The following is a 27,997-nucleotide window of genomic DNA, read 5'->3' as shown; positions in this document are numbered from 1 at the left end:
TGATTTGTTCTTGACAAATCCACTTTGGCTCTTCCTTAGAACCCTATTATCCTCTAGGTGCTTACAAACTGATTAATAATTTGTTCCAGTATCTTTCCAGGTATCAAAGTGAGGCTGACTGGTCTATAATTTCCCTGGGCCTTCTTTGTTCCCCTTTTTAAAGACAAGTACTATGTTTGCCCTTCTCCAGTCCTCTGGACCATACTCATCCTCCATAAGTTCTCAAAGATAATTGCTAACAGTTCTGTGATTGCCTCAGCTAGTTCCTTAACTATCCTAGGATGAATTTCATCAGGCCCAGCCAACTTGAATACATCTATTTTATGTAAATATTCTTTAACCTGTTCTTTCTCTATTTTGGCTTATGTTTGTTTCCTCTTGTTGTTAATTGTGTTGAGTATCTGATCACCATTAACCTTTTTTTTAATGAATACTGAAGCAAAATAGGCATTAAATACCTATGCCTTCTTGAAGTCATCAATTATTAGCTCTTCTTCTCCACTAAGTAGAGGACTTTACATTTTCCTTCATCTTTCTCTTGCTTCCAATGTACCTCTTTTTCATGTCTTATATGTTACATATTTCATTCCTGGGCCAGCTACGATGCTTTGATTCAGCTGAATCCTGGGAGAAGGGGTGGTAAAACCATTCTTTGTTGGCTGAATTAATTGTCCAACACTTTATAACCTTAAGAGTCCCATACAATCTCTGCACTGGAGAGAAGATGCTTCACTGAGAGAAAGGAGCGTAGATGGCCCCAAAACTAAAGTCAAACGCTCAACCAGAAAAGCGATAAAATCAACCCAACATAGTGTAATTATCATTAATTAAGAAAGCGTCACATCAATAACATTCTTAAAGCTATACTAAGTATTTTTTCTGCCCACTTGGGAGAGATTGTATAGCAAAGCTGATAAGATTATGCTGCCCTATTCAAAGCAATGAATTATGTGTATATCAGATATGCAAGTTTTTCACCTTTGTTTTTCAGAATTCTTCAGAACAGGTAAGGCACAAAAGAAAAAAGAAAAAAAAAGTTTTTTGTCTTAACAAGCTTACAATAACAAGGATATATTGCTCCACAAATCTTTCAACAGCTCTGCACTCTGAATAAAATATGAAGCAGTGTGGAGCAAAGCAGTAGCTCAAAGCTAATGAACAAGCAGTTGCTAAAAATTCTAATATCACAAGAATGTACTTACATGGGTGTGTTGGATCAGAAAAAAAAATCTCAGACGCCTAAACTGTGGTTCTGGAAGCTGTCCAAATTGATTCAGATCATTTGAAAGGTTCATATAAGTACAAAATAACATAGGTGGGTTTTTTTTTAGGTTGCATCTGGAATTGAGACCTTTCCCTTCCATATTTTTGTGTAGGGATCCCATGAATAGATCTTCCAAGGGTCTAGATTAGAACTGTGAAAAGAGTTTTCAATTAAATGGAAAGTGACGTGAAACTCATCTGTTTTGGGGAGGGCTTGTTATAAATCTGAATCTCAGCACAAATTCATAGAAAATGTAACAATTTTATAACACTTTTGAGTATAACTGAGTCCAGTTTTGAGTAGGAATGGGCCAAGGAGACAATATTCATATTCACATCTGGGTCAGATTTATACTAGGACTTGGAGTTTCCTACTCAATGACAGAGAAATGTTGTAAACTGTTTTTATTGTAAGATTTTTGCCTAAAACAGCAGGAATCTCATGAAAGAGGCTGATTTGGAGGATGTCCTTGTAGGTAAGGTTCAAGCAAGGAACCTTGGGGTCTGTCCCTGATTCTGTGTGATGTTGAGCATATCACTTAATTTTTCTGTGCCTCTGTTTCTTGATCTGTAAAATGGGAATAATAAGCTACCTACTTCACAGGGCTTTTGTGATGTTAATTTCATTAATAATTGAGAAGTGACAGGGTATCCTCAAATGAAAGGCACTAGAAAAGTTAAAAGTACTGCTCATTATTTTCTATATTTTGGGCTTAAATCTTGAATTGCTTTGGAAGGCTCAGGGTATAGGTAGTGAGATATAGAACCTTTCACTGCTAGGTGGCCAGTTCAAATCTTCTCCTGTAGATTGTTTCTATCTGATGCTTGTTTGGCCATATTTCCATTGGTTTCTTATGGTTTCTTGGTCTGTATAGAATGTTTCTTGGTTTCAGTCCAGGTCACAGCATATCAATGTTGATATCACAGAACCCACCACAATTGGCACCATTGTTGGTAGTCTCAGAAGAGAGGCAAGAAATGTGTAGGCAGAGAATCTGAAAGATGGAGAGATGTTTCCTGCAGGTGGAGATTGAGACACAATGGTGGTAGTAAGAGTTTGCTGCTGTACCTTTGCTTATGGATAAATACAGGACTTAATCTTCAATGATATCAGTTCAACACCTTTATGGAAGTTCCTGAGACTGATGCTTCAAAATCAGATTAAATAAGTAACTAAAATTCATACAGATTTTCTTGTGATTCCCTTCAAGGTTACAGAGAATTTGCAATGGCTCCTGCACTGGAAATTCAACTTCTCACTGCTGAACTAAATAGTTTTTGCTCATGTTTAGCATAAACCTTTTAAAATTGCTAATCTCACATATATCCATTAGATGTCACAGTGCATTCTCTGCTACTGATGTGCATATCCATTTTATTGGCCTCCTTCTGTTCCAGGCCATTAAATACAGCTGCTTTCAGCAGAAAATAAGCTGAAAGGAAAGAGGCAGCAAGTGTGATTATGGTGTGACAATTCAATACAGTGCTAAAAGAAGCAGTGGTCAGCAATGTATCCATACGCGAACACAAGTGTCCGTGGTAAAAATGTTGAGGTCCATCGTAATTTTTCAAAAAATTGAATGACTGAACAACCACCCCCCAATGTCAGTCACTAAGTACAGTAATTTTGTCAAGTGTCCATCATGCGACATGGTGGTGCTGACCCCTGAAAAGAAGCCAATGTGTAATGTAGTATTAGAAAACCTTAAGCATTCAAAAATCAGGAGTCAGAAACCCCAAAGTCATGAGATTGGCTCAAAAATAATAAGATTTTTAAAAAAATAATACAGATTAAGTTATTTTGCTTTGCCTTCTGATTTTTGAGCAGGTGTTAATGTCACAGAGCAGGGAAATAATAATTCCTCGGGATATAGCATTAGATTGACTGCATTAAGAGGAGAATGGCAATTAGGAAAGACCCAGAAAAGCCAACAGATGGTTTAAAGATGAGACTGTAACTCTACCCTCTTGGATGTGCAAGGTGCCTCATTTCTCCCTGTGCTAGCTATCCATATTGCAGGTGACTGCATGTGGTGGAATAGTAGCTGCTATGCATCTTCCCACTCCAGTGGTAGGGGAGTGGATGGAAAGAGGCAGGGAGTGGGTGGAGATTTGGGTCAGTCCCCATCCCAGTGCAACAGAGTGATACTGGAGGGGGAAGCAATCTCCTCGAGGTCAAGGGCTGAGATGGATTACTTCCCCCTGGAGCAAGGGGTGAACTGGGGACCAGGCTGTGACTCTCTCTTACCTATAAACCCTGAAAAATAAAACTACTTTCCATAACACCTCGCACATAGGGCTATCACTAAATATTGAGAGCCTGTACTTAAAAATGTCCATAGGACAATATTAACATACTTTTTTTAGAAATGCAATTGAAAAGTCACTTAATGTTTCTTTTTTTTTTGGTTTGTGATACCCACGTGCACATCACACCAGTGTAATAAACCCCATAGCTAAAAAGGTAACAATGAAGTCTTTGTTTTGCTATATAATATGCTATAATATCTTGAGAAATGAGCAAGAGTGATAAGCAGTGCAAAACCAAAATGTTCATGTGTTTAAAAATGCTCATCAGAAACAGTGTTGTGTGAGAACTGCGTGAACTTGAAAGGGTTTAAAACATAATCCCTGAAAAATTGATCATTTCCAGTAGTTAATGACCTGCTAGTCTGCTAACCATTAGGAGGGGAAGCTAAGGGTAGTTAACACTTAAAGAAACATTGATGTTGCTAACAATAGTAATAAGCCATATTTTGAGCTTGTTGTTATAGACTATATAGAGAAGTATAAAGTGTGTTTTAAAATGGCAGTGGATAATTAAAAAGAACGAAGACACAATGCTGAAGAGTGGCTTTAGAAATGATCCAGTAAGAGAAGTTGTATGTCACAAATATATCAGACAAGAAAAATGGCTTTGGTGTATACCTGTAATTTATTTTAAAACTGAGGGCTAAATGCTTGTCTCTTACAGAAAAGCACCCAGGAAGGGGAAAGTTATCAAAATTCTCTACAGGGTTCACTTTGTGAGGAGGTCACTGGTGCATTCTCCCTGGATGAAGAGGCAGGAGGTTCTGCACAGCCTTGAAACTCCAGTGAGCCTAAGGGTCTTTGGGGAAATCTGCTCCCCTGGGATTCTCCATCATATGCCATGGAAAAAGTATCTCTCTGTGTTGCAGCGTGAACATCCTCATGTCCTTGGCAAGAGAGCTCACTTAGGAGTCAGGCTGCAGTTGGTCCCTTCCCCCATAGCTCTACATGGTACTTCCTAAAGATGGGATGGGAGGAGGGGCTGAAGCTGCAGATGGAACAAGTAGCATAAAACCCCACACAGATTTCTACCAGACAACCTGGAGCATTCTGAGGGAAACAGGTTACTAGGATAAGCAACATTGCACCAGCCATCCAAATCCACTTTTTGGCTGTGGGAAGGAGAAGGGAAAACAAGTTTGGGGTAGAAGTGTCAGGGCAGACCTGACAGCGGTTTACAATGGGAGCAGCTTTAGTCCCTTGTTGAAGGGAAAAATTGGGGACGGGTGTAAAGATAGTGTAAACAGAGTCTGAATGGGCTCTCCCCTGACATCTAGTGGTAAGCTGTGGAAAAGGACTTCAGGAGCTGATCTTGTTTGCATGGGCACACCCACCCTGCCTAGGTGCTCAGCATGATAGGATTGCTTGCCCAAATGATCACTTTTGGATGCTTTTGGATCCCCAGTCCCCTTGTTATTGGGGCAGGAGTAATAAAAGGTTGTTATCATTGCTGTGTGAATCAAGGACAGCAGAATTTGGCATACCGTGATTGAGGGACTCACCTTCAACTAAATGGCACTTGCTAGGCAGAAGAATGGGTTCCAAAGCCCAGTGTGTGTGTGACAGGCATATGTACTTGGTGTGGGTCCTGCTAAAGGGTTTTGGACACATTATGACCCTACTCTCTCTGCTGTATAATGAAAAAGCTAATATAGAATCAATGGTGAGTCTTGCTACACACCACAGAGCTGAAACCACTGATACTTCAGTCTAAGCATTAGATCTGCTTTGGGACAGTGTCTTTGATGCAAGAGACTGTCCAGTGTGTACCAACAGTGATGCTTCCCTCCACAACAGTTGAAATCACTGAGAACTGTGTTAAGTGGGGGACCTGAAAACATCCTGGTGGACTGGCCATCAGCTGGCAGGACAGCCAGTGGAGAGGTGTGGCAATCAGCCAACAAGGTGGCTGGCGGAGAGGATTGGAGCAGAACCTGGAAAACAGGAGCGGTGTGCGAGTGCCCAGGGAGCGGAGTGAGTACCTTCTTACTCCCCCCTTGGTCCAGGGTGGGAGGTGAACTCTTCAGGTGCACCTCTGAACTGTGGATTTGCACTGACCAAGGACAACAACTGTGAGTGGGGTGTAGAGAAATCCCTTCTCTGTGGGGCATGTTAAAGGGACTTTTGGTTGCTGGATTTAAGAACCTGAGGGGAAAAGGACACTGCCTAACTTACTGGGGGGTGGGTCTTTTGCTCATGGTTTATGTTTATGAAGCCTGTTTGTGGTGTTTTCCCAAATTCATGCCGAGTTACTTCCCTCCTTTAATTAAAAGGTTTTTTTCTACACTCAGACTCTGTGTTTGCGACAGGGAAAGTATTGCCTCTTAGAGGCACCCAAGGGGTGGTATGTAATTGTCCCCGGTCACTGGGTGGGGGCTCGAGCCGGTTTTGTGTTGTATTATTGAAAAGGAACCCCTAGATACTGAACCTGGCCCTTGTTGCTGCCAGCTCTGACTGGCAGAAGGGTTACAGTAGCTTTACCTTTCCCCCAAACTGCAATAAGTGTGACCTCAGCACCATTTAAGACTTCGCCCTACGTGTTCTGAAAGGGAGGGCAACTGAGGTTTTAGGCAGGGAAAAACTGGTTAGTAGGTAGGAAATGGAGAAGAGGAGTTGAAGAAAAAGGGATAGGATTTTGCCATAGAGGGTATAAGATACTTCAGTAGATAGCAGACAGAAGAGTGTGGGCAAAGTGGGGAGGAGATTCATGGAGAATAAATGTAATCAGGGAGAGCTCGCTGAGTGGTAGATCACAAAGGGGAAATTAATAATGATCAGATCAAGGGCATAGGTATGTTTTCACATGAGGGAAAGGTCATAGAGTTGAGAGGGAGATGAAAATTTAGGTGACAGTAAAGAATTTATTACATACCAGAATAAATATGCTGATGAAAGTCTAGGTGGCCAGGGAATCCTGCTTGTGTTTATACAGTGCTCTGGGCTTTTTTTTCTAAAAAAGCAGAAATTTCTTTCCTCCACTACATTCTTTCTGGTTGTGTCCTCCCTCCTTCGAAAGTGATTTAGCCAAAAGTAAAATCATGAATCTATTTCTCCACTTGATAAAAATGTTCCCATTGTGTCCTCTGAACATGTACACAGACATTTAAGAAATATCTGTGTACAAAATAGATACTTGCCAACAGCCAACCCCAAAGGAAATTCCGCTTTAGGCCAAAGCTGGCGGAAGTCAGACTTACTCTTGGTAGGAACAATGGAAGAAGGGAGATTGAGATTGTTCTCTCTGTTGCTCCGTTGAGTGGTGTGATCACAGCTGGACACTTTTGGCAGAAAGTATCCCAGCTGATCTCAACTGCTGAGATAGCACCCAGGGGACTGGCAGCTTCTAAGGGCTCAATTAAAGTTTGTCACAAGCCTTGAAGAAGAGGCAGCGCATAGTTGCCCATCTCCAAGAATAGACCAAGAATCAGAATGTGATGGTAAAAGTCACAATCTTGGTTTCCACCTCTTGCTCTGGGAGAGACATAATCTGCACCATCCCTGTAGCTAGCAAAATTTATTTCCTCCACCACACCATCTCAACTGTGTTAGCCAGCATGTAGTTGGGGGGCTGGTCTGGGGTCAGAACTAAGGTCCCACTCCTCTCTTGCAGCAAGGTGGCTCACAACTGAGCCCTAAAATAGCTAAGACCCAAAAGTGTATATGTGGAATCCTGACCTCATTCAAGTCAAGAGGAGTGTTGCCATTGGCTTCAATAGGGCCAGGATTTTACCTGTGTAGTTCAGTGTTTCTCATTCTTTTCAAAATTAACTGCTTCCATTTTTGGTAGTTGAAAAGTTGTGAATTTTGGAGTCACTTCTACAAATCATTCTTCAGATGATTTCATGGTGATTTATATGCTTTTGACAGATTTCCCTCTGCTTTCATTCTGTGTAGTGGATTTTGGGTCCCCCCGCCCCCAGAGTTCAAAGTTTCTGCTGCCTGTGTGATATACAACTGGTTCAGAAGCTGGCAGAGTTTCTGCTTCTAACACTGATCAAGCTTCATTCCTTTAATTTGAAAGGCACCAAATATAGCCCTACAACAAGTGGGAAATAAATTTCACAGAAAGCACAAGTGATTTTTTTTCATAGGGTGCAAAATGGAATTAGTGAAAACCAGTGATCTTTAGGAAACGTAACAGGAGAGGGGGGAGTCTTTGGTGTGAGGAGTTGGGAGGAAAAGGAGCTGATATAATTTTATACAATTACCTTTTTGTCCAACTGCAACATTGAGCTGGAAAAGTGATTTTTTTAACCATGTACTATAAAAATTTAGTAGAAACAAATCCAAGTTTTTCCTAGCTCTGCATCTTTTAGGTTTGTATTCCTCAATTTTCAGTCTTTTTATTGTTGAAAGTTACTACTCAAGACATGGAAAAAATGACAATATTTAGAGCTTTAGGAACTCATTCCCAGTAGCAACTGATATTACTAACACTGGGACCAATTCTTCCCTCAGTTATCTCCATCATTGGAGATTTTTAAGAGCAGGTTAGACAAACACCTGTCAGGAAAGGTCTAAATAATACTTAGTCCTGCCTTGAGAGCAGGGGACTGGACTAGATGACCTCTTGAGGTCCCTTCCTATCCTACGAGTCTGATTCTATGTGTCCAGCTCCCATTTAAGTGAACAAGGGACAATTGAGGGCATAAGTGGCCCATAATAAATTTTGTGAAAATACACTTTATATGATCATCACTATACATGCACATCACTAACATTTCCAAAATGCTATATTCTAATGCTGCAGGACTGAAATGTGTGGCCATTTAATTTGCCCCATTCTATTGTCTTGCAAGTATAACAACTCCAGTTATTAGTTGTTTTCAGAGCTGGTCCAAATTTTTTCTACGAAAAATTTTTTTCATTAAAAAATTGCCACTTTTCAAAATAGAATTTTTTTTAACGAATTCACAAATATTATTGTGATTTTTTTCAATATGCTTGAACTTCTTTTAAAAATGACTAGAGAAAAAAAGAATGGAAGTGTAAGGGGTAGAAAGGAAAGAGGAAAAAAACAAAAAATGATAAATAATATATATATATATAATAATAAAACATCACATAGTCTGCCCACCCATTGGTCCCTTTAAAGCCTTGTGCAATGAAAATAACTTAAAAAATGTTTCACCAAACTATTTTACATTTTTTAATTCACCCCCATAAGGCAGCCAGCTATGATTTCCTTTCTTTTTCTTGGTTTGAAGATATGTTGACATTCAAGCCTTAGAAACATGTTCTTTTCCTGCAAGAATGATCTAGAATTGGCAGATTGCACTCGCCTCTCTTCAAGGGATTTTTTCTGCCCACCTTCTTTCTCTTGTGATGGCATGGATAATGCCAATAAGGGGTGATGTTTAGCAACCAAGCAAAGCAAAAGTTTTACTGCTTAGAGCAAGTGTAAGATCAATTAACAATCTTGAGTTACTTTGTCTTCTTTTCCTACCTAAAAGCTATTGAGGTGCTTGATAATAGCCAGGATGCTACTGACGTGCAGATAGACTTAATTTTCCTCCCTATCCTATTCTTAAGCTACAAGGTGTGGGGACAGTATTTCTGTAGTAGGCCGAACAGTTGGACTGCATTAGCATGGAAGAGCCAACCTCTGAGTTGAAATATGAAATGATCAGCCATTTCTTCTGCCTCATCAGGTCTTAATTAAGGTACAGTAGCCCAAGTTTCACCTGCTTGCTGGCAGACAGTCTTCTTAAAAAAAAAAAGAAAAGAAAAAGAAAAAAGCATGCACAAAGAAATCTCTGGATAAAAGATAGATAAATACCTCGAACTCCCTGAACAGAGCATCAGCTGGATTTATAAGATGAATGAAGACTAGCAAGGCTGACCTTTTTTGAATTATGATGATCCTAATAGAGAGCGAGATAAGTGAAAACTGATGGAAGGAAAACATGAATCCCATTAACTGATAGAGAGCCAGTCTGGCCTTTTGAAGATCCATGTGTATAACCTGAAAATATCAGTGGATATCCACAAATAATGAGGGTGGAAGAACTTAGTTTAGAATCCAGCCTTTGATTTGACAGCTCGTGTGTGTAGTGCCATGGTCTCTCTATAAGTAGTCTCCATATTTCTTAGTATAAAAAAAAGAGTCTCTTTATTGCAGTCTTTCATTGTTAATATCAGGGCTTCAAATATCTTCATGAAAAAAACAACAAAACAAAACAATTTTGAAAACTCAGAGAAAGAAATCCTCCTTTCTAATCTATTTGGGTTACTTTGGTTTTTATAATGTGAAGCAGAATTTACTGTTATATACACATTCCACCCAACGCATTTTATTTTATTTTTGTATCACAATTGTGTCTAGGAACTCCAGTCATGGACCAGAGCCCTATTCTTTCAATATCAGCATGTGAAGAAAAATGAAATATGTTATTCAAGAAAAACACAATCAGCAACGACCACTCTGGAGAACTCCATCATGGTTTCAAAGATAAACAAATTCAATGAAAGTCCTAAACATTTCTAAAAGGTAACTGTATTGGAAATTACCTTGCATTTTAACACTTGTTTCTCATCACAAACAGTGGGAATCTAGCTTTAAATTGAAAGCCACTTAGTACTTTTTCATTGAATACTAAAGGTCTCAGGTTTTTATTAACGTGACTCCAAATGTTGCATGAAGTCATATTCTGAACATCTGAAATATGTTGCTTCATTGGGTTTCATTGATTCTGTATTTTTATGCTGAGAGTGAATTATTCTAGTGCTAAACTAAACAGAATTATGTTCAAGTTATACAAGATTCCAGAATTAGTTCCACTGCATGCCATATGTTTTAAGAAATGAAAAAACACAGCATGCAATATCATGCATATTTTTTCTAGGAAACTCTGAAAAGACCGGAGCAAATTTGGGTTACAATCATTATATTGAAAAATTTTCTTGTTTCTGCTAAGGAAAAAGGTTGAGTGAGTGAAATTTTTGTCCTATCTGCCATTTTTTTGTACATCTAAATAAGTCATAAAACTCTAGGAGGTAGTCTCTGAACATGCTTAGCCATTAGAGCAATCACAATATTATGTTGAAGGTCAGGTTTTCATATTGTAACATGAGACTTGATTTGTCAGGCTTATGTCATGGAAGTTAGGGCCTCAAGTCCAGACTTCTCTGGCTGTGAACTTCAAGTTAGTTATAATTTATTACTAGCCTGGAACAACTAATGCAGGATTGGTGTATTTTGACTCAAGGCTGATATTTAACTCAAAAGCAAAGCTTCTGCCCATCCACCTCTGGGCTTAGCAATATTAAATTCCTTATCCTTGCAAGCATTCAAGGCGTTTTATAGGGAAAAGCCAAATGTCAACAGTGTAAAGTTACTTTAATAAAACTGACCAAGATCAAGTTTCCTTGTTGGCTGCTTGCCACCAGGAATCCTTTTGTTAGCTTTGTAAAATTTCCTGTGACAAATAGGACCCTTTCATTTCTCTCTATCAGACTGAACACAGTTTAATTAAAAGGTGAATAGTTTGATTGCAAAATGTCAAAACATGGAAACCTTGGGAGCACAGGCATTTTGAACCTAGCTAGTTAAGGGCGTTTCATTATTTTCATGAAAGGTATAAATCTCTCTCTAGTGTGGAATGAGCGAAGCATCACGGAAAAAGTTTAATTACATTACCCAGTTTCAGAGTGACTATATCCTCTCCGTTTCCAGGAGTTTATGATAAAAACATTATGGAAAAACAAAGCAAGAGCTATAGTAGACAGAAAAAAATAGATAAATACTGAAAATTAAAACACAATGAAATCATTAAGTAAATGAGAAGAATATTGTACAGTGGGAATGAACTTGATATGTTGTGGACTGTTAGCTATAGTGAATACTGACTGTTTCCTTAGCTGCCATGCTTGGTGGTACTGATATCAGCAAATGTAATAAGCAAATCCAAGAACAGAGCCACAGTAAAGGTTGTGCCAGATATTTCACTGAAATATAACAAGAGTTAGGATTTCAGACTTCCGCTGTTTAGAATTGGATTGGGCTACTGCCACAGGGTGCAGTATAAGTTATGGATGTAATTAGTATGTACAAATATTTTTTACCCAAACAGTTTGAATCTATTAATATGCCATCAGTGTATCTTGTGTGTTTTTAATTCTCGTGAAAGCAGTCATGAACAGGAGATTAAATACAACTGTAAATAAATACATATTCAGGGAGCAGGTAAATATATGGAGATTGTTAAATTTAACTGGCAAAAAACCTTGCTTGTATTAATAAGTCTTGTCAGACAGTGTTTTTGGCTTCACTAGATATTGTGGCTCACAGCAAGGGCAGTTTAAAGAATGGCTGAAGGGTTTGACTTCTGTCTTTTCAGTCGACATCATCCATATTTCTGTACAAGTGCTATGTAGTACACAGCTATATTTCAGAAGAGGTGCAACAATCTCTTTTGTCATTCTTGTGTTCTTGAGGGTGGACCCCGGTGTGGTCAGGTGTTCCTATTTTGGAGTTGTTAAAAACATTCTCAGTTGCCGCATATGAATGGAGAGCATATCTCAGCAGAGAAAGCCATGCTGAGTCTCTGTGATGTCACCTCACCATGAAGATACCCAGGAGAAAAGGCACTTTACAAATACCTACACAGAGAAGCAGGTAGATAAAGAATCAGCCAGACTGAAGCAGTGAAGGGCTCACTTCTACCCTCACATCCTGTCACCTTTTAATCATTGTTATTTGATTCTGCTCTGTTCTGCTTGTCTCTAATGGAAAAAGATGTCACACCCATGACAGTTAAGTGTGGCAAATTCAAAACTAGGAAAAAAAATCAGTTTAGTAGAACATTCTGCCTTAGGGACTGAAAACAATAAACGGAAGTGGCAGTAGCCATGTTTAAAGCCAAATCCTGTCTTTTTCTAAAATTCAAATATTCATGCCATTTTAAAAGAAGCATTAGTATAGCCTAGCAAATCTGCTCATTTGACCAAGTATGGATTTAGTAAAAAGTAAGTAAAGACCTCAGGAATTTATACACAGCCATTTGAGCTCAGGACAGAAGAATTAATAAGACTTTCCCCCTTGAAAGAAATTAACAGTGGGGAGATGAAAATAGCAATAAAACAGATAATCTAAAGAATGCCATAACAAGTATGACTGCAGCCATCAGTGTCTGGAGATTGTTATTCATATTATTCAATACTCCTGCCTACAAAGAGACAGGAAATAACGTGATTCAAATATTCTGATGGTGATCATTCCAGAGAATGACATGGAGAGGTCTTAGGTTAGGGAAGATGCTAATGTCACAAATCCATCAGGACAACCTTATTCTTGGGATATGGCCCTTGAAGAAGGCTTTTTCTCAAAATGCAGTGGCCAGAAGCCCATTTTAGTATGGTGGTTTTTATCCTGCATTTTAGTAAGGTAAGGGATGAAGTATCTGAAGCTACTGGGGGAGAGGGGCTGAGATGAAGGAGCAGTAAAGAAGGAGGAGAGGAGAGAAAATTTGCTGAGAAGAGTTCTAATGACAGGAAGAAAGAACAACAATGGCATTTTTGACCAATGAGGTTATAATTTGATTTTGGTTTTAGTTTCTGCAGTACCTTGTAGGTCAGGTTTTGCAAATCTCAAAACGGAGGTGCTTTGAATCTAGGTGCCATTTTCTCCATATCACCCAAGTTCATGTGATACAGAGGGCGGTGATGGGGAGAGGTGGGACTTGAATTAAATGTTTGCTTTGTCTCATCTCTAGTTTTGACAGACCTTTAGTGTTACCTCCCAGGTAAAAGCAAATAAACAAGCGTATCTCTTATATGGAAGCAATAGACCCGTGTACTGAATCACTCAGAAATGGGAAACAGACTAAAAAATGCTTTGGTTTGGCAGCTCTCCTGAGTAGTGTTATATACAGAAGAGTGAAGTGAATTATTCATGTGAATCGGCCCCCTTTGAACACATCAGTGTTTCTAAAGTAGGTGCCTAAAATAAGTGTGTTCAAAGCAGGCTGGATGCCTCAATATTTTGTTTAATTCAACCTGCCCTCACTGAAGACCTGCCAGATATATATAGCTTTCAATATATTTATTTATTCTGGCTAATTTGGTGTACATGTGTTTCATGTTTGTTTTGGCCTGACCTATGCTAACTCTCCCATCCCCCCACTATTATTGGATTTTTTGTAGAGAAATCAAATTCAATTATTTTCAATTTGCATGTCTCACAGAGCCAGTTCCATACAGGTAGATGACTTTACTCCTTACTGTGATCTGGTAAGAAAGCAATTAAAAATCATTGCTGGAAGCGGCCAGTACAGTGCTAACAGCAAGAAGGGAGCCTCAAAACGTAGGCCTCCTGCCTTTTCACAGGCATATTAACAAATACATAATATATAGTCAGTGAGTGAATACAAAGCTATAATTCTGCTGAAGAGCTCTTCTGTTGATGTTCCGAACAGTAGGGAGGCAGCCCAAGGGCACAATGAATAATATAAATCATCCAGCTTATTTCTATGCCTTTCCAATACCAGAGGCAGCATGAGTTTATGCACCATCAGTTACATGGGCTCAATGTAATTTACACAGAAGTTCAATTAAAATACATATTGTAGGTTCAGAGCGCCATTTGGAATGGTGGGGATTTCTAGTGGGTCATGTAGTTCACCCCTCTGCATCTTGTCAGGGAAGATTTAATTAGTCCCAAACGATCCCTAATAGATGGGTTTCCACTCTCGGTCTTGAATACCTCCAGTGAATGTGACTCAACTACTAGCCTTGGCAGTTGGATCTATTTCTTCTCTGTTTTTAGAGATACAAAGGGTCTGATCTTGAGCCCAGCCAAACAGAAATGGTTGTGTGTCATCTCTGAAGTTCCCCAATCCCAGGGGCTGCTGGGGCCAGTTCGGTCAGAGCAGTCTCGGGGATTCAGCCCAATGATAATGGCTCCTAAGGGGCTATTACATGAGCTGAGGCTTGCCAGTCAGTAGCAGCTGTCTGGCCAGGCCTCTGGCATGCACTCTGTGCAGAAGGGCCAGGAAGGCAGGTGTAAGGATGACTATGCCCAGCTTCGTACCACCTAGGGATTCTTCTGGGTAGCTTAGGCCATTTGCCCATAGTTTTCCTTAATATTGAGCCCATACAGTCTCTGCTTCTTATTTAACCAATTGAATCTTATGTCCTCACAGATCATGAGACTATTTCATCCAATTTTTTTAATACCATCACCTTTTACATTATGTGTAGTTTAGAAATAGAATTGGCCCAAATCGTGACACTCCCAAGCCTATCCTGAACTTTGGAAATGCATATGGATGCAAAATTCATGGCTCAACCTGTCCCAAATTGGATCACCACATCCAAACATACCTGAACTTTGGGGAAGACAGAACTGATTCAAGATCTGGATCTGAACTTGGTGGCTCAGGCCCCAAGTCTAATTTAAAGACCATCCTCTCATATCCTCCCTTGATCTTCTACAACTACCAAATGCATCACAGAACAAGCATTATTTAGTGCACTAATGATTTGGGTACAATCCAAATCCCCAAGGAAGTCAATGGGACTCTTTTCATGGGCTCCAGTGGATGTTGAATCAGATCCATAGAGCATATGCCGGGGACTATCAGGGCATTGTTTGAAACATATTAAAATTAAAACATACATTCCAGTACAGATACAGTTCCCTAGGATGGATATTGCACTTTCATTTACAAGCATTTGTTAATTCGGTGCAATTTCTATTTTAAACTTTTTTGCTATTGTTTAACAAAAAAAATCATAAAAATAAAGTGTGGAGGATATTTTTTCTGTTGTGTTTAGCTATGACTATCATACAATTAATACTTCCTATGTATTTAATTCTCCATAGGTGTGGTCTACTCTTACCCATCTTATTAAGTGTTTAATAATTGCTTGCTTCTACACGTGGCCTTTCATCTTCAGGGATCTCAAAGCACTTTAAATACACTGAACTCACTCATCTACCAATACAATGTAGTTACAGTATGTCCAAGGTACAATGAGGCAGCTGTATAGCAGCACACAGAAATGCTACATACCAGTTTAGGGCAGGAAGTAAGAAAGAATACAATATATACAGTTATAAGTTTTAGGAGTATTTAGGTAGGCTGACTATAGTTACCCATACTGGAATTTGGCTACAAAACTAAGATTAACAACCCTACTCTTGTGAAAAGTGGAATAAGATCTTTAATTTTTCCATTCCTTTGCCATTAATGACCACAAGTGGTCATGAGGTTTTCCATCTCAGCCAAAGGACGGCATTTCCAACAGCACACTTCCTTCTTATAATATACTGCTGGGACACTGGTACAAAACTGTTTGAGTTAAGAGTGCCACCTACTGAATTACTGATACAACTTCCTACACCGTCGAGATGTTCCAGGTCTGTCAGCCATTTACTGACCAAGTACTGAATCCTGTTGAGCTTGTGAGACCTGCTGAGATCACAGCCTGAGGTCATGCAGCTGCTTATCTAGTCTTTAAGCTGTCTTTATGAAAAGTGTTAGCGGGATCTGCATCTCTCTTATGCTCTGGGTCTAATGCGAAATGGTAATTTACATAGTCCTCTGTAATCTTCTGTCTATTAAAACTCTTTAGGAGTTGAATATTAGGCATTCAAATGAAGATGTGCCCAAGATACAAAGTCTGGTCCCAGAGCCAAACTTCTCTAAGGTTCTAGGAGGGATGGGTTGAATCTAATTAGAGTCTATCTCTACAGTAAAGAAAAAGGTCAAGCAAAATGATAAAATCCTCTCCTGTACAATGAATGTTGAAATTCCATGGCAAAGAATAACCTGGTATACAGTATTGGAGGCCGGACGCAAAGGATGATGGTATGTGGTGTGACAAAGAAGGGTCCCTTTGCATTTGAAGCAGGGCATAAGAAATTATAGTAAGTGTGATAAAAATGAGGAGGAAATCTTATTGTGAAATGAAGTATCTGTGAATATCTTGTTTTCCAGATGCTACATTTAATCAAGATGGCTTGCACTGCAAGGCCTTTCATTTTTCCAATTAAAGTATAGTGGTTATGCTTCTATCCGAAGGGATCGATATTCTATAGCATTCAGAATAATTACTGGTGCTTAATTTAAAGGGTGCCCCGCATTGATCAGCCCTGAGAAAAGGGTTAAAAATTATCAATTGGTATCCTGTGTATGCTCCAGTTATAGAATATTAAGGTCACCCTGAATCCTGGCACTACTGACTGTCATTTCAATGTCATTTCAGACATCTATCAGGGCTTGTTTACCATATATAACCATACACATTTAAAATAGCATATTTATGAGTAAACAGTTGGTATTTGAAATGAGATAGTAACTATGAACTACTATAATAGAGTATCTTACTAACTTACGGAAATACAGTAATGTAGAAACTAAAGGATAAATATAACCTTTTGTAGATAAAGACTAATAACTAGATCATTTAAAAGAGGCTACCTTTGACAAGAGTTTTTTATTTTACTTAAATGATTCCAAACATATATATGTTGTTGATCATGTCATTTGGAAAGACGAGGGAAGGAGAGTGTAACTTCCCATTTTTGGAATAAATTCTCATTCTCATCTCCCACTGCACCATCATTATTTTTATTTGTATTAGCTAGAGGTCTAAACTAAGAACAGGCCCCATTGTGCAAACACATACTGAAAAATAATCCCTACCCTGAAGAGCTCACAGTCTCAGTAGACAAGACAGACAAGGGGTGGAGTTAAAAACAGAGGTGAAATGAGCAAAGTTTAACAGTATTTCCACAGCAGAGCCAGAAATCAGTGGAATGATTCACTAGGGGCCAATCCTTGAGCCTGGCTGAGCTCTCCCTCAGTTGTGTGCCACCTTTACAACCCTCCCCTATCCTGGGTCTGCTCTAAGTTACACCTGACTAATAGCAGCCGCAGGAACTGTTTTGGCAACTGGGAATTATCAGAGCACAGCAATTTTCTGTCTGTACCCTCGTTCCCTGAACATGTCCCTGATGCCACCCTGTGCCAGTGTAGCCAGCCCTATGCCACTGGGGAATTCACCTATGCCAGAGGAACACTCCACTAGCCAGTTAGTCTTTTTTGTGTCACCAGAGAGTCACAAAGCAGACATAATGAGGGCCAAACTCTGTACTTAGGTGTATACATGCAGTTGCTATTGACTTCCATCTCCCCCAAATGCCCCAGAATGGTATTTGGCCTTAAACAGGACAAATCCAAGACAACCATTACAAGTGACAGGCATTCCTGTCAGGCATTCAACCTTTTCTCAGGGTACTCCTGAAATAAAATGTATTGGTAAACAGTACTAGTAGTGATGTAGTTTTCTGAAGCAAAATTAAAATAAAGCTTTACAGCTCAAATGATACAAAACACCATTAATGTCACTTTCTCTGGGTATTTGTTAAAAGAAATGGAAAAGATGGATTTGCTGAGGACGGATAGAAATGAGGCATTTTAATCACTGGAGAAAATGACCATTCAGTTTTCTATTCCATGGTCTCTATGAAGATTGGCTAATTATATTGCAAGTGAATGGTTTGAGCAGACACTCATGCTGGTAAATGGGATTGATGTAAATCATTAAGGTCAATATTTTTAAACACTGGCGCTTGCACTGGCCTCACTGGGAATTGTGGAGGCTCAGCACCTCTGAAGATCAGGACACTTTTATAGTAGGTCCCTCATTATAGATTACAAATAACTGTAGCTCCCAAGCTGAAAATTGTGGGCATGAACTTTTGTTTCTCTAATACGTACTTAGCTTAGTTTCCAGGTGCACTTTGTGCCTGATCCACACCCATTGAGGTGAATACAAAGGTTCCTGTTGACTTCAGCAGGCCCTTGCCATGCAATCATTTAAAAATCCATATACAAATTGTCTGACCCAATGCCACTTCTAAATCATTTCCAGTTCACTAATAATAATTTGAAATCTGCTCCTTTCATGCTGTGCCTCCCTTCATGTTGCTGAGTTGCCCTGCCCAAGCTCTCCTCCCCATAGCCTGGATTCTCCCATAGCAGTAGCGTGGTAACTCTTGTGCCGGGGCGAAAGCGGTCAGGGACAGAATTTGGCCTTGAATGAATATGCTGTGCAGCTGCTTTCCTCAATGAGAACACGGAAGTCCATTTAAATGGAAGTTTTCGAAAATGTTTCTGTTTTGATTTAGCCTGGGTGTTTAGCTATGGCCCACTGCACTCCTAACTCAGGCAAAAGTCAGGGAAGTTTTGCCTGAGTCAGCACTGCGGGATTGGGTCAGTATTATTCTTACATGAGCTTGAAGTTTTACCTGTTTGCCAATTTTGCAGTGAATGAGTAGGGGACGGAGGGGGAATGCAGGATGGAGACTAATGTTTTTATTTCTTACTGTAAGTAGAATGGGAGGGACGGTGGGGCCAGCAGAAAGGGTTAATCCATCACTGACTCTTTTGTGCAGGGCTTTCTCTCAGCGGGAAAAAAAATCCTCTGTAATGTGAAAGGAAGGCACATGGCCGAGGGCTCTTTTCATCAGATAAGACAGTTGCTGATACCTTGTTCACACTGTTGCTAGCAGAAGTGAACTTACACTCACACCTAGTGCCTCCAAAGATAACACGTTCCTCAGATAAGATCATGTTCCTTCTGTCATGTATGTTAATATTCATTTTTCTCTATTTCAAGGCCACCATTGTGATAGTGGGCGGAAATCAGATCCTCAGAAGAAATATACATTTCTTGGGTCACTGGCAGCTTGCAGAGGTTACAATCTTCCTTCTGTCATGTTTGGCACAGAGATGCTCCTGGAGCCTACACAAGCACTTGTGTTTTGTAACATGAGAAAAAGATGGTGCAATCATTCCTCTCCCATGTTATCTTGGAGCAAGATGCTCCCCAAGAGTAGCCAGCTTGAATGGATTGTTTTGTAGCTCACGAAGTAGAAGCACTCTTGATTCCATTGTGTCTATGCCAAGAAGTGGCTTCCAGTTAGGTCATTGTTTTGACAGTTTGACAAAAAAACAAAAACAGTCAGAAGTAAACAGTTGTCCATTTCTGACAACTGGGGACACTTGTAAGAGGAAAATGAATCGTATCCAAAACTTATTTTAAAACACTGGAACACGACTGAATATTCAGCTTTTATGAAAAGGTAAAGGGTCACAAACCCAGTATTGTTAGCCGGTGATTCAAATTCCAATGGGCTTTGTAGCTGTTGTTCTTAACCTCTCTGCCATCAGGGTATTTGAAACTCTTGTGTTGCATGATTATATGATTAGGGGGAAGAAAATAATTTCAAACTTCAACAACTGTTCGTTCTATTTAGGATACTCTTGGTGAAGTGCAGGTTTCTTTTCTTGGAATACTTGGACTTTTTTAACTGGTTCCAAGATTGTGCCTGTATCAGTCAATGTAGATCTGTGTGAAACATTCACAGTGAACTCTGAACCCACTGAAACTTAGCTTGGGTTCAATGTTCACTGCAATGTTCCCTAGACTTCATCCTAGTCATGAAGGTTGCGTTCTTCCTACCCCTCCAGTCCAGCTCCCTGCTTCCACCCTTCCCTTTCCTCACACATCCATCAAAGCTACTTTCTTTCCCTCAACAAACCTTTTCCCCACCTTTCATTTTTATATCTACTCTCCACTCCTTCTTGTGCCTGGTGGCCATTGATCTCTCCCTGGTCTTTAGAAAGTGCTGGGTGGCCACTCTTTGCCAACAAGCTTTTTACACTCCTGACATTATTCTTGTACTAATATGGGACAAAGACAACCTTCAGTCTCTTTCATGTGGTTGCATCTCATCAGTGGATTGGAATCTCCTGATGATTCTCTGTTGACCACATGCTGGGGAAGGATTATGGCTTGCATTTCATCTGCTGCACTACAAAGAGGTTGACTGCATCCTGCATATCAGAAGACTATATTAGCTGTAAGAGTCAGGGTCTGAGTGGCACTTAAGTGATGCATAGGTCCGATGCTGGTCTGCTGCACAGGGGTGAATTTCACTCTTATTGAGCTAATAAAGTCTCACACTATAGATATGAGTTATGATGTCGTCTTAATAGAGCATATTATCATAGTTTTGGATCTCAGTGAAAAGTTCTATTTGGCATGTGCAGAACTTAGGTTTCAAATGCTACAAATAAATCTTTTAAAAGACATCTCTCCAGTGGGAATTTCCTGCCTGTGAAGTGTCACATTTAAAAGTCAAGAACCTTATAACACAAAAATGGTTAAATAATATCTTCTCAAACTTTCCAGCAATGCTCCCCTAGAGCTGAGACCAAGTGTTTCAGCTCAAAATGCTTATTCAGACTGAGAAGCAGTGAAGCTAAAGATCATATAGCGGAAGGAGAAGAGAGTGGGCGAAAATTAAAAGAAACAAAACAAACTTCCTGAAAGGATAAATAGTACTGGCTCAGTGTGTTAGATTATAGTAGTATCAAGTAAACCTAACAGCTGTTTGCAGCTATGGTCACATGCAATCCTGTTTCTTTCTTTGGTCCTGATCTATAAAATGCTAAACACTTTCTGCAAGGTTCCAACCATTCTCGACGCTCACTGATTTTAGCACCTTGCAGGATCATCCACTTTAAATGCAACCATATTTCGTACTAAAATAACACTGTTTAAAGAGAACTAAAGTCCAAGGGGAGAGAAGGGGATTTTAAAGTAGTGTTAAATTAATGTAGTGTTACTAGGTAACCAGCCTACATGATGTCAGGAACACAGTACCAGTGTCCGAGAAATAGGAATGTTCACATCTAGAATATTTGTTTTTTTATTTCAAAATTTGGCTGACTACAATGGCCTCTAGAGATATGCAATTCCAGTTATCAATTCCATAAGAGCCTTAGGAACAGGGGAAGTCTCAGATGCAATAGTCAGAGTCTTACAATGATTAAGACTTAAAGCTGAATCCAGAATTGGCTGCCTCACCTTCCATGAGTAATTTGCCTGTCTCAATGTTTCTAGAGCCAAGTTCTGTTCCAGATATTGTCCTATGCAATTCCATTGAGTCCATGGAGCTGCACAGGATACAAGTCAAAGGACAAACTGGTCTCTGGTGTCCAAATTACCTTGAGCCCAATTGTTTCTTCCCATGTAAAAAGTAAAAACCCACAGGAAGGAGTTGGGGGGAGATGCCTTTTGCAGACTTGTTATCCAAGCGGGGAAGAGGGTATGCACCCACCATGGAATGAACAAGAAGTTGTGAACCTAGAATCCACAGGTTCTGGCTGGCCTTAAGGGTGGGCAATCAGGGCGGTCATCCTGGATGCCACCATTTGGAGGTACCAAATCCATGTTTGCTGCTTTTTTTCTTACGACTTTTGACCTGGTGGCAGGAGGGAGGGTGCCAAAAACATTTTCCGCCCTGGGTGACAAAACACCTAGGGCTGGCCCTTTGCCGATATCTGTGATGATCACAAGGGATCTGCAGGAGGCCAAGGCCACCTGCAAATGGTCCCTTTGTGTCTACCCCAGTTCTGGAACCTCGTTCCTTTCCTGTTCCTTCCATGCATCCATTAAGGCAGAAGTGAGCAAACTATGGCCTGTGGGACCCTCCTGCCCAGTCCCTGAGCTCCTGGCCCATGAGGCTAGCCCCTGTCCCCTCGCCGCTATTCCCTCTCCCCCACAGCCTCAGCTCACTGTACTGCCAGTGCAATGCTCTGGGCGGCGGGGCTGCGAGCTCCTGCCGGGCAGCGCAGCTGCAGAGCCCAGCCTGACCCGGTGCTCTGTGCTGCATGGTTGCGTGGCTGGCTCCAGCTGGACAGCGCAGCTGCCTGTCCTGGTGCTTTGGGCGGTGTGACTATAGCGCAGCACAGTAAGGGGGCAGGGAGCAGGGGGGTTGGATAGAGGGCAGGAGAGTTTGGGGTAGTGGTCAAGGGGTGGGGGTCTGGATAGGGGTCAGGGCAGTCAGAGGGAGGGAAACAGGAGGGTTGAATGGGGCTAGGGGTCCGGGGGGGAGGCAGTCAGGAATGAGAGGAGGGGTTGGATGAGGCGGCGGGGGGCAGTCGGGTGGGAGGTCTGGGGGCAGTCAGGGGACAGGGAGGGGTGGATGCGGCAGGGATCCCAGGGGGCTGTGAGGGGTCAAGAAGCTGGCGGGGGGTGTGTTGGATAGGGGAAGGCGGGTCATGCCTGGCTGTTTGGGGGTGCACAGACTTCCCTAACTGGCCCTCCATACAATTTTTGAACCCTGATGTGGCCCTCAGGCCAAAAAGTTTGCCCGCCCCTCAGAGGTGAAAGTAAGCCGGTCCGGTCCGGTGTACCGGCAAGAGCCAGTACGCCGTGTTGGACCACACCGGCTCCCACGGTGGGGATTGAAAGGGCTCAGAGCTCTCTGCTGCTGCGGGCAGCCCAGAGCCCTTTGAATCCCGACCGCGGCTCCGGCAGCAGGGCTGGGGCTGGGATTTAAAGGGCTCAAGGCTCCCCGTGGCTGTGGGCAGCCCAGAGCCCTTTGAATCCCAACCACGGCTCTGGCGGCCAGGCTGGGGCCAGGATTTAAAGGGCTCCAGGCTTCCCTCAGCGGCAGGAGCTCTGGGCCCTTTAAATCCCTGCCCCAGCCCCACAAAGCTCGGGGTTCCCCCTGGCGGCCGGAGCCCCAAGTCCTTTAATTTGCCCCTGAGCCCCAGGGGGCTCCCAGCCACCTCTTCAGCTGGGAGCCCCTGGTTGATTTAAAGGCCCTGGGTCTCCCAGCCACAGCTGGTGCCTCAGGGCCTTTAAATCTTGAGAGGCCACGCCTCTTCCGGATGGGGCCACGCCCCCTCAGGACTCCTGCAGTACCAGTAAATCCTGTAAGTTACTTTCACCCCTGCCGCCCCTGCATTACAGCATAGGTGAGGAGCTGCAGAAAACTTAATTTAGTGTCAGCCTATCCTAACCTTTCTGCAGATTCTAGAGAATAGCGTGTTCCCTCTTAGACCACCTCCTCCCTCCGTCATTAAGACTAAAGCACCAGGAACCTGGACATTTTATGCAAACTATATAATGACCCAGGCTGTGTATTTACATATATGACAGCACGTTTTCTGCTTACTAAAACTTAAGACTGATGAGGCTGTAGCATGGCATGAATATTGGGAGCATAGGAATTGCCATGCTCCTGGCTGGCTCTGATATCTCAGTGGGCTGGTGCCCAAGTAACTTCCAGCTCTCTGAAGCTCTGCCTTTGCTTACTCCTTGTCTCGGACTGGGCTGAGGACTGGGATCAGGTTGCTTGCTCCTGGTGCTGGCTGCTGCTTGCCCTGAGCTGGTGGATCAGACTGACTCCCGCTATCAGCTGTGTCCTAGAGAGCCAGTTTAGAGTATTAATTGGCAGCCAAAACAATTATTAAGCATGAAAGACTCAGGCTCCACGGCTGGGGCTGTTCTGGCTAGGCTGCTGGCCCTGAGTTGGGTGCTTATACCAGGGCGCTCCTTGCCCCTTGGCTAGTGGGGCAGGGTGGTTCTTTCAGGCTCAGATGAAGAGAGGGCAGTGCTGGCTGGAACAGGAGAGACCCATCTCTGTGGCACTGCAAAGTAGTGCCAGCTGCCGCCAAGCCCAATTACATTTTTCGTACTTAGTGTTTCATTCTGGAAAACTGTTTTGCAAAAATGTGCTGAGTTTAAAGTCTTGTTGCAAATTATGCCAGCTGGCAAGGTCCCTTTCCTGCAAACAAACCTGACTTGAAAAGGGCTGGGTTTTAGTAGGTGTTCTCTGTCTGAGCCACAAGTTTGGAACAAAAATGAGCAAGAGTGGAGGAAAGAAATGGAATCAACCAAAACTAGGTCACCTACGTGTAGGTGTGTTACTCACCTAGACATACCACTGCTCTCACTTCAACCACCATCCAGTCTGGAAGACCTCCTCTAACTCTGTCCCTTTTGTTTGATTAATGGTACCTGGCCATTTTAATTGGTACTAATTTTTCAGTTTTGTTGGCAGTCTCAACAAAGAAGTCACGGAGACTGAACTGCTCAAAATGTTTCCATACTACTAAAGGTCCAGGTGCTATGGTGTTGGCCACACAGTTCTCTCTTGTAACTCAGTGTCCTCTCTGAATCAGTACCCAGTGAATTTGCCAGTACTCAAGTAATAGCTGGAGGGCACTGTGTTTCTGGATGTGCTGAGACCTAAAACCCAGGTCCTGCTAACTACTTGTGGTCATTAGAAGGTCCCACAGACACATTTTTCAAGAGTAAGAGTGTTAGATTGAATATTCTGGCTACATCCCCTGGTGCCTCTACCTAAATTCCCACTACTTTTTCAACTGGATGAGTATTGCATATTTCCCCTCTAAAAACACTGTGGTGTGGTTGCTTCAGTTAGTAACTGCTGTGCAAGCACCCCACGGATTAATGCGTATCAGTAGTGAGTGAGGTCATCCCCATAAGTGCAGTCTTTAAAGCCCTCTGAGATGCAAGGTGTGTTGTAATGTAAGCAGGTCTTGTTATTTTTTCTACCCCTTGACATCTGAAAATTGAAAACAAACAAACAAAATGAACTCAACAACAACCAAAACCAGCAATTTCTTCTTTTCACTTAGCACATTTAATGTGGTGCGCTTAACTTCAGAAGTCTGTAAAATACTAGGCTTAATACTGCCAAAGCCGGGCACGGTTTATTTTCAGCCTGCATGTTTCAGATCTATTCAGTGCTGCATGTGTAAAATGAGAATGATTAAAATAAACAAGCTGATTCATTTTACTTGCTTTTAAAATATTTAAAGAGTTTTCTGGATTTATAACTAGAGCAGCAACAATTTCTGCTTTTTGTCATGACAGGTAAAGTTATTGCTATGTTTGAAACTGTCGGCCCTGGAGAAGAAGTATTAGAGACATTAGGTCAAGAAGTCTAAAGTTGGGATCCTGATTTTCAGTGGGATTTTCAAAAGGGCCTAAGTGTGTTAAGGGCACGAGTCCCATGGTTTTCAATGGGATTTGTGCACCTAAATCACTTAAGTGCTTTTGAAAATCCTATCTTTAGGGTCCTAAAGAGCTTGGCTGATTTTCAAAAGTGCAAAGCACCTAGTAACCTCCATTGACATCAACATTATACACTTTTCAATTTAAGCTCCTATTTTTCAAAATCTTGGTGCTAACTCTCACAGTGAAGTGTCACTGTCGTAATCTAATGCGAACCACTTTCTCCCCACTCCATTTCTGGCCTGATGGAAGAAAGGAAAGGAGGAGAATCAAGGAGAAACCAATTCTCATCTTGCAATGGTGTACTAAGTTGCATACTCTACTATGCAAGCTACAATATATTGTGCTTGGATTTGGTAATGCTTCTCTATAGAAAATGATAGAGGGAGTATTTTAGCCTGAATATTGCTGTTTTAATACCAAATGTATCTTTTCTTTAAATTGATTATAAATGTACTTTTAAAATATTTTAGTTTGTAAATGTATATGTATGTGTGTGTGTGTGCATGTATGTATGTATATTTCATGGAGGCTTTCCAGTGAGTGGTATTTTCCAACCAGTCAAATGCAGTTAATTCCCCTTTTACATAGTCCTGGAATGATTTTTCAAATCTTGACTGTATACTTTAGTACAGTGTCCTATATGAAAGAATGCAAGTTAATTCTAGCAGTGATCAACCCTAAGCGAAAGGTGAGCTCTCTTGTTCGGAGGAGTGCAGACAACCATCACCCCACCCTGAGATTTGGGAGATACTCTGGCCCCAGGAACATAGTGGGTGCATGGTGGCTATGGCACTGTTTGAAAGGTGCTACATGTGCCTGCTACACTGCAGGGCGAGCAATGTGGGCCTTCATGGTGGCAGGGCAGGGTCGTGGTTACATGAGAAGGATGTAGGATTCATGAGAAGTTATCCCCATAGAAAAGATGACTATAGAAATAACACACTGCACAGGGCTGTGATCTGAGAATCTCACAACACTTTAATATATATATGCTCTTACAAAGCCCCTGTGAATTAAGTATTGTTACAGACATTTATTCCCCCTCCCAAATTATTGATGGGTAACTTTAGACACAAAGGTTAAGTGACTTGCTCAAGGTCACCCAGAAATTCAGTGGCAGAGATGAGACTGTGAACAAAGCCTCAAACCACTAAATCAAATCTTCTTAGTCCGCGTCCTGCAGCAGCTAAACTGCATTTTATTGTTTTTCAAGTTATTTGAATTTATGACAAAAGTGGCCCTTTTTTTTGGTAAGTATGTTACCATAATTTTCTGCAGTGTCTGCTTTCATTTGGGTAACTAAAGGTGTTTGAAGACCTGTATCTCTTTACTGAAATATTCAGCAAGATCTCCATCACAATGAAGGGTGGACACAGTAAAACTCTGTGATTTCTATCTTCAATTAAATTAATGTCATGCACATGAAAAATCAGGCTTTTAATAATACATAAATATTTTCTTCTTGAAGTAGCTATGTGATTTTCCCCACAAGGGTCTCTTTCTACTTCTTGCAGTACTACCGACTTATGATTTAGAAGCTGCCAACATAGGTATGCTTTCAGAAGTGTTCTTCAGCAAAACTTACCGTAATTAGCCTCCTTAATAATTATCTACTTAATATGTTTATAGCATCCCTTAGAGCTTGAAGTAAGCACTTGGATTACATAAAACCAGCTGGCTATCCTAAACATCAGCTCAATTACAGTTTTATCAGATTCAGGCAAAATAAGATTCTGAATATACTTTCCTAAACATGCCTATTCTTAGCCTTGAAAAGGAAAGCATATGCTTCAGGGTTTGTTAATATCTTTTCCATGATGTGTGGTTTTTTTAAAAGGTAATTGATTGTGTCATATTCCAGCTTTTCCTTAAAACCCTCGGTACACGCACATTGATGAGGCAGGCATTCTAAAACAGATAATTAGACAAAAATATTTTCTTATGACTTCATTTATAGGCTTGAACACTGTGCCACTGTTTAAGCAGAGTGAAGGAAAGCAGTTTTCTATCTGACTTCTGAAACCATGTGTAAACCCCATTCAGCAGCTGCTTCAAGCTACAATTGTCCAGAAGTGGAATAGTTGTCAACACAGTTGACCCTGCACAGAGCCTGGGAATTTCACACATACCTCCTCTCATGAAATAGCAGCGGTATGTCGAGTTTGTAAGTCCTGCTTTTTCACCTTCCATAAAAAGCTGCAGAGCAGGCACAGGAATGAAGTGGCATAAGACTGAACAAGCCCTTGGAGAGGCCATATGAGCCTGGGTGTGCCAACGCATATACATTTTAAAAACATTTTTTATTAGAACTTTTCAGAGGAAAAAAAATGAAAATGTGTTTGCAGTTTATTCAAAACAAAATCTCTGTTTATGAACACAAAAGGCTAGAATAGGTACAATATACATTGGCATGCTCTGCATTCGCTTTGTGTGTGTGGCTGGATTACAGTAAGATCTCGTTACTATTATTGAACATACTGGTCAAATTTTCTTCCAGATACTGGACAGAGCGGGATGTGTGTGTGTGTGTGTGTGGGGGGGGAAACAGGGCTCACCTGGAGAGGGACGGAGC

General features: G+C 41.2%; 1 long non-coding RNA gene across 1 annotated transcript in view; it reads left to right on the top strand.

Annotated features, from left to right (window-relative positions):
- The window catches only part of LOC120368577, a 73,441-nt gene extending 45,703 nt beyond the window's left edge, over positions 1–27,738 (top strand). Inside the window, exons 3-4 of the long non-coding RNA XR_005582656.1 lie at positions 9,899–10,063; positions 27,383–27,738. This is a non-coding gene — a long non-coding RNA (uncharacterized LOC120368577). The remainder of the gene's footprint in view (positions 1–9,898; positions 10,064–27,382) is intronic.
- Positions 27,739–27,997: the final 259 nt, after the last annotated feature.

The sequence above is a fragment of the Mauremys reevesii genome, linkage group 7, assembly GCF_016161935.1.
Source record: "Mauremys reevesii isolate NIE-2019 linkage group 7, ASM1616193v1, whole genome shotgun sequence".
Lineage (NCBI taxonomy): Eukaryota > Metazoa > Chordata > Testudines > Geoemydidae > Mauremys > Mauremys reevesii.
The sequence above is the reverse complement of the archived record's forward strand: the minus strand, read 5'-3'. Positions and strand labels throughout refer to the sequence as shown.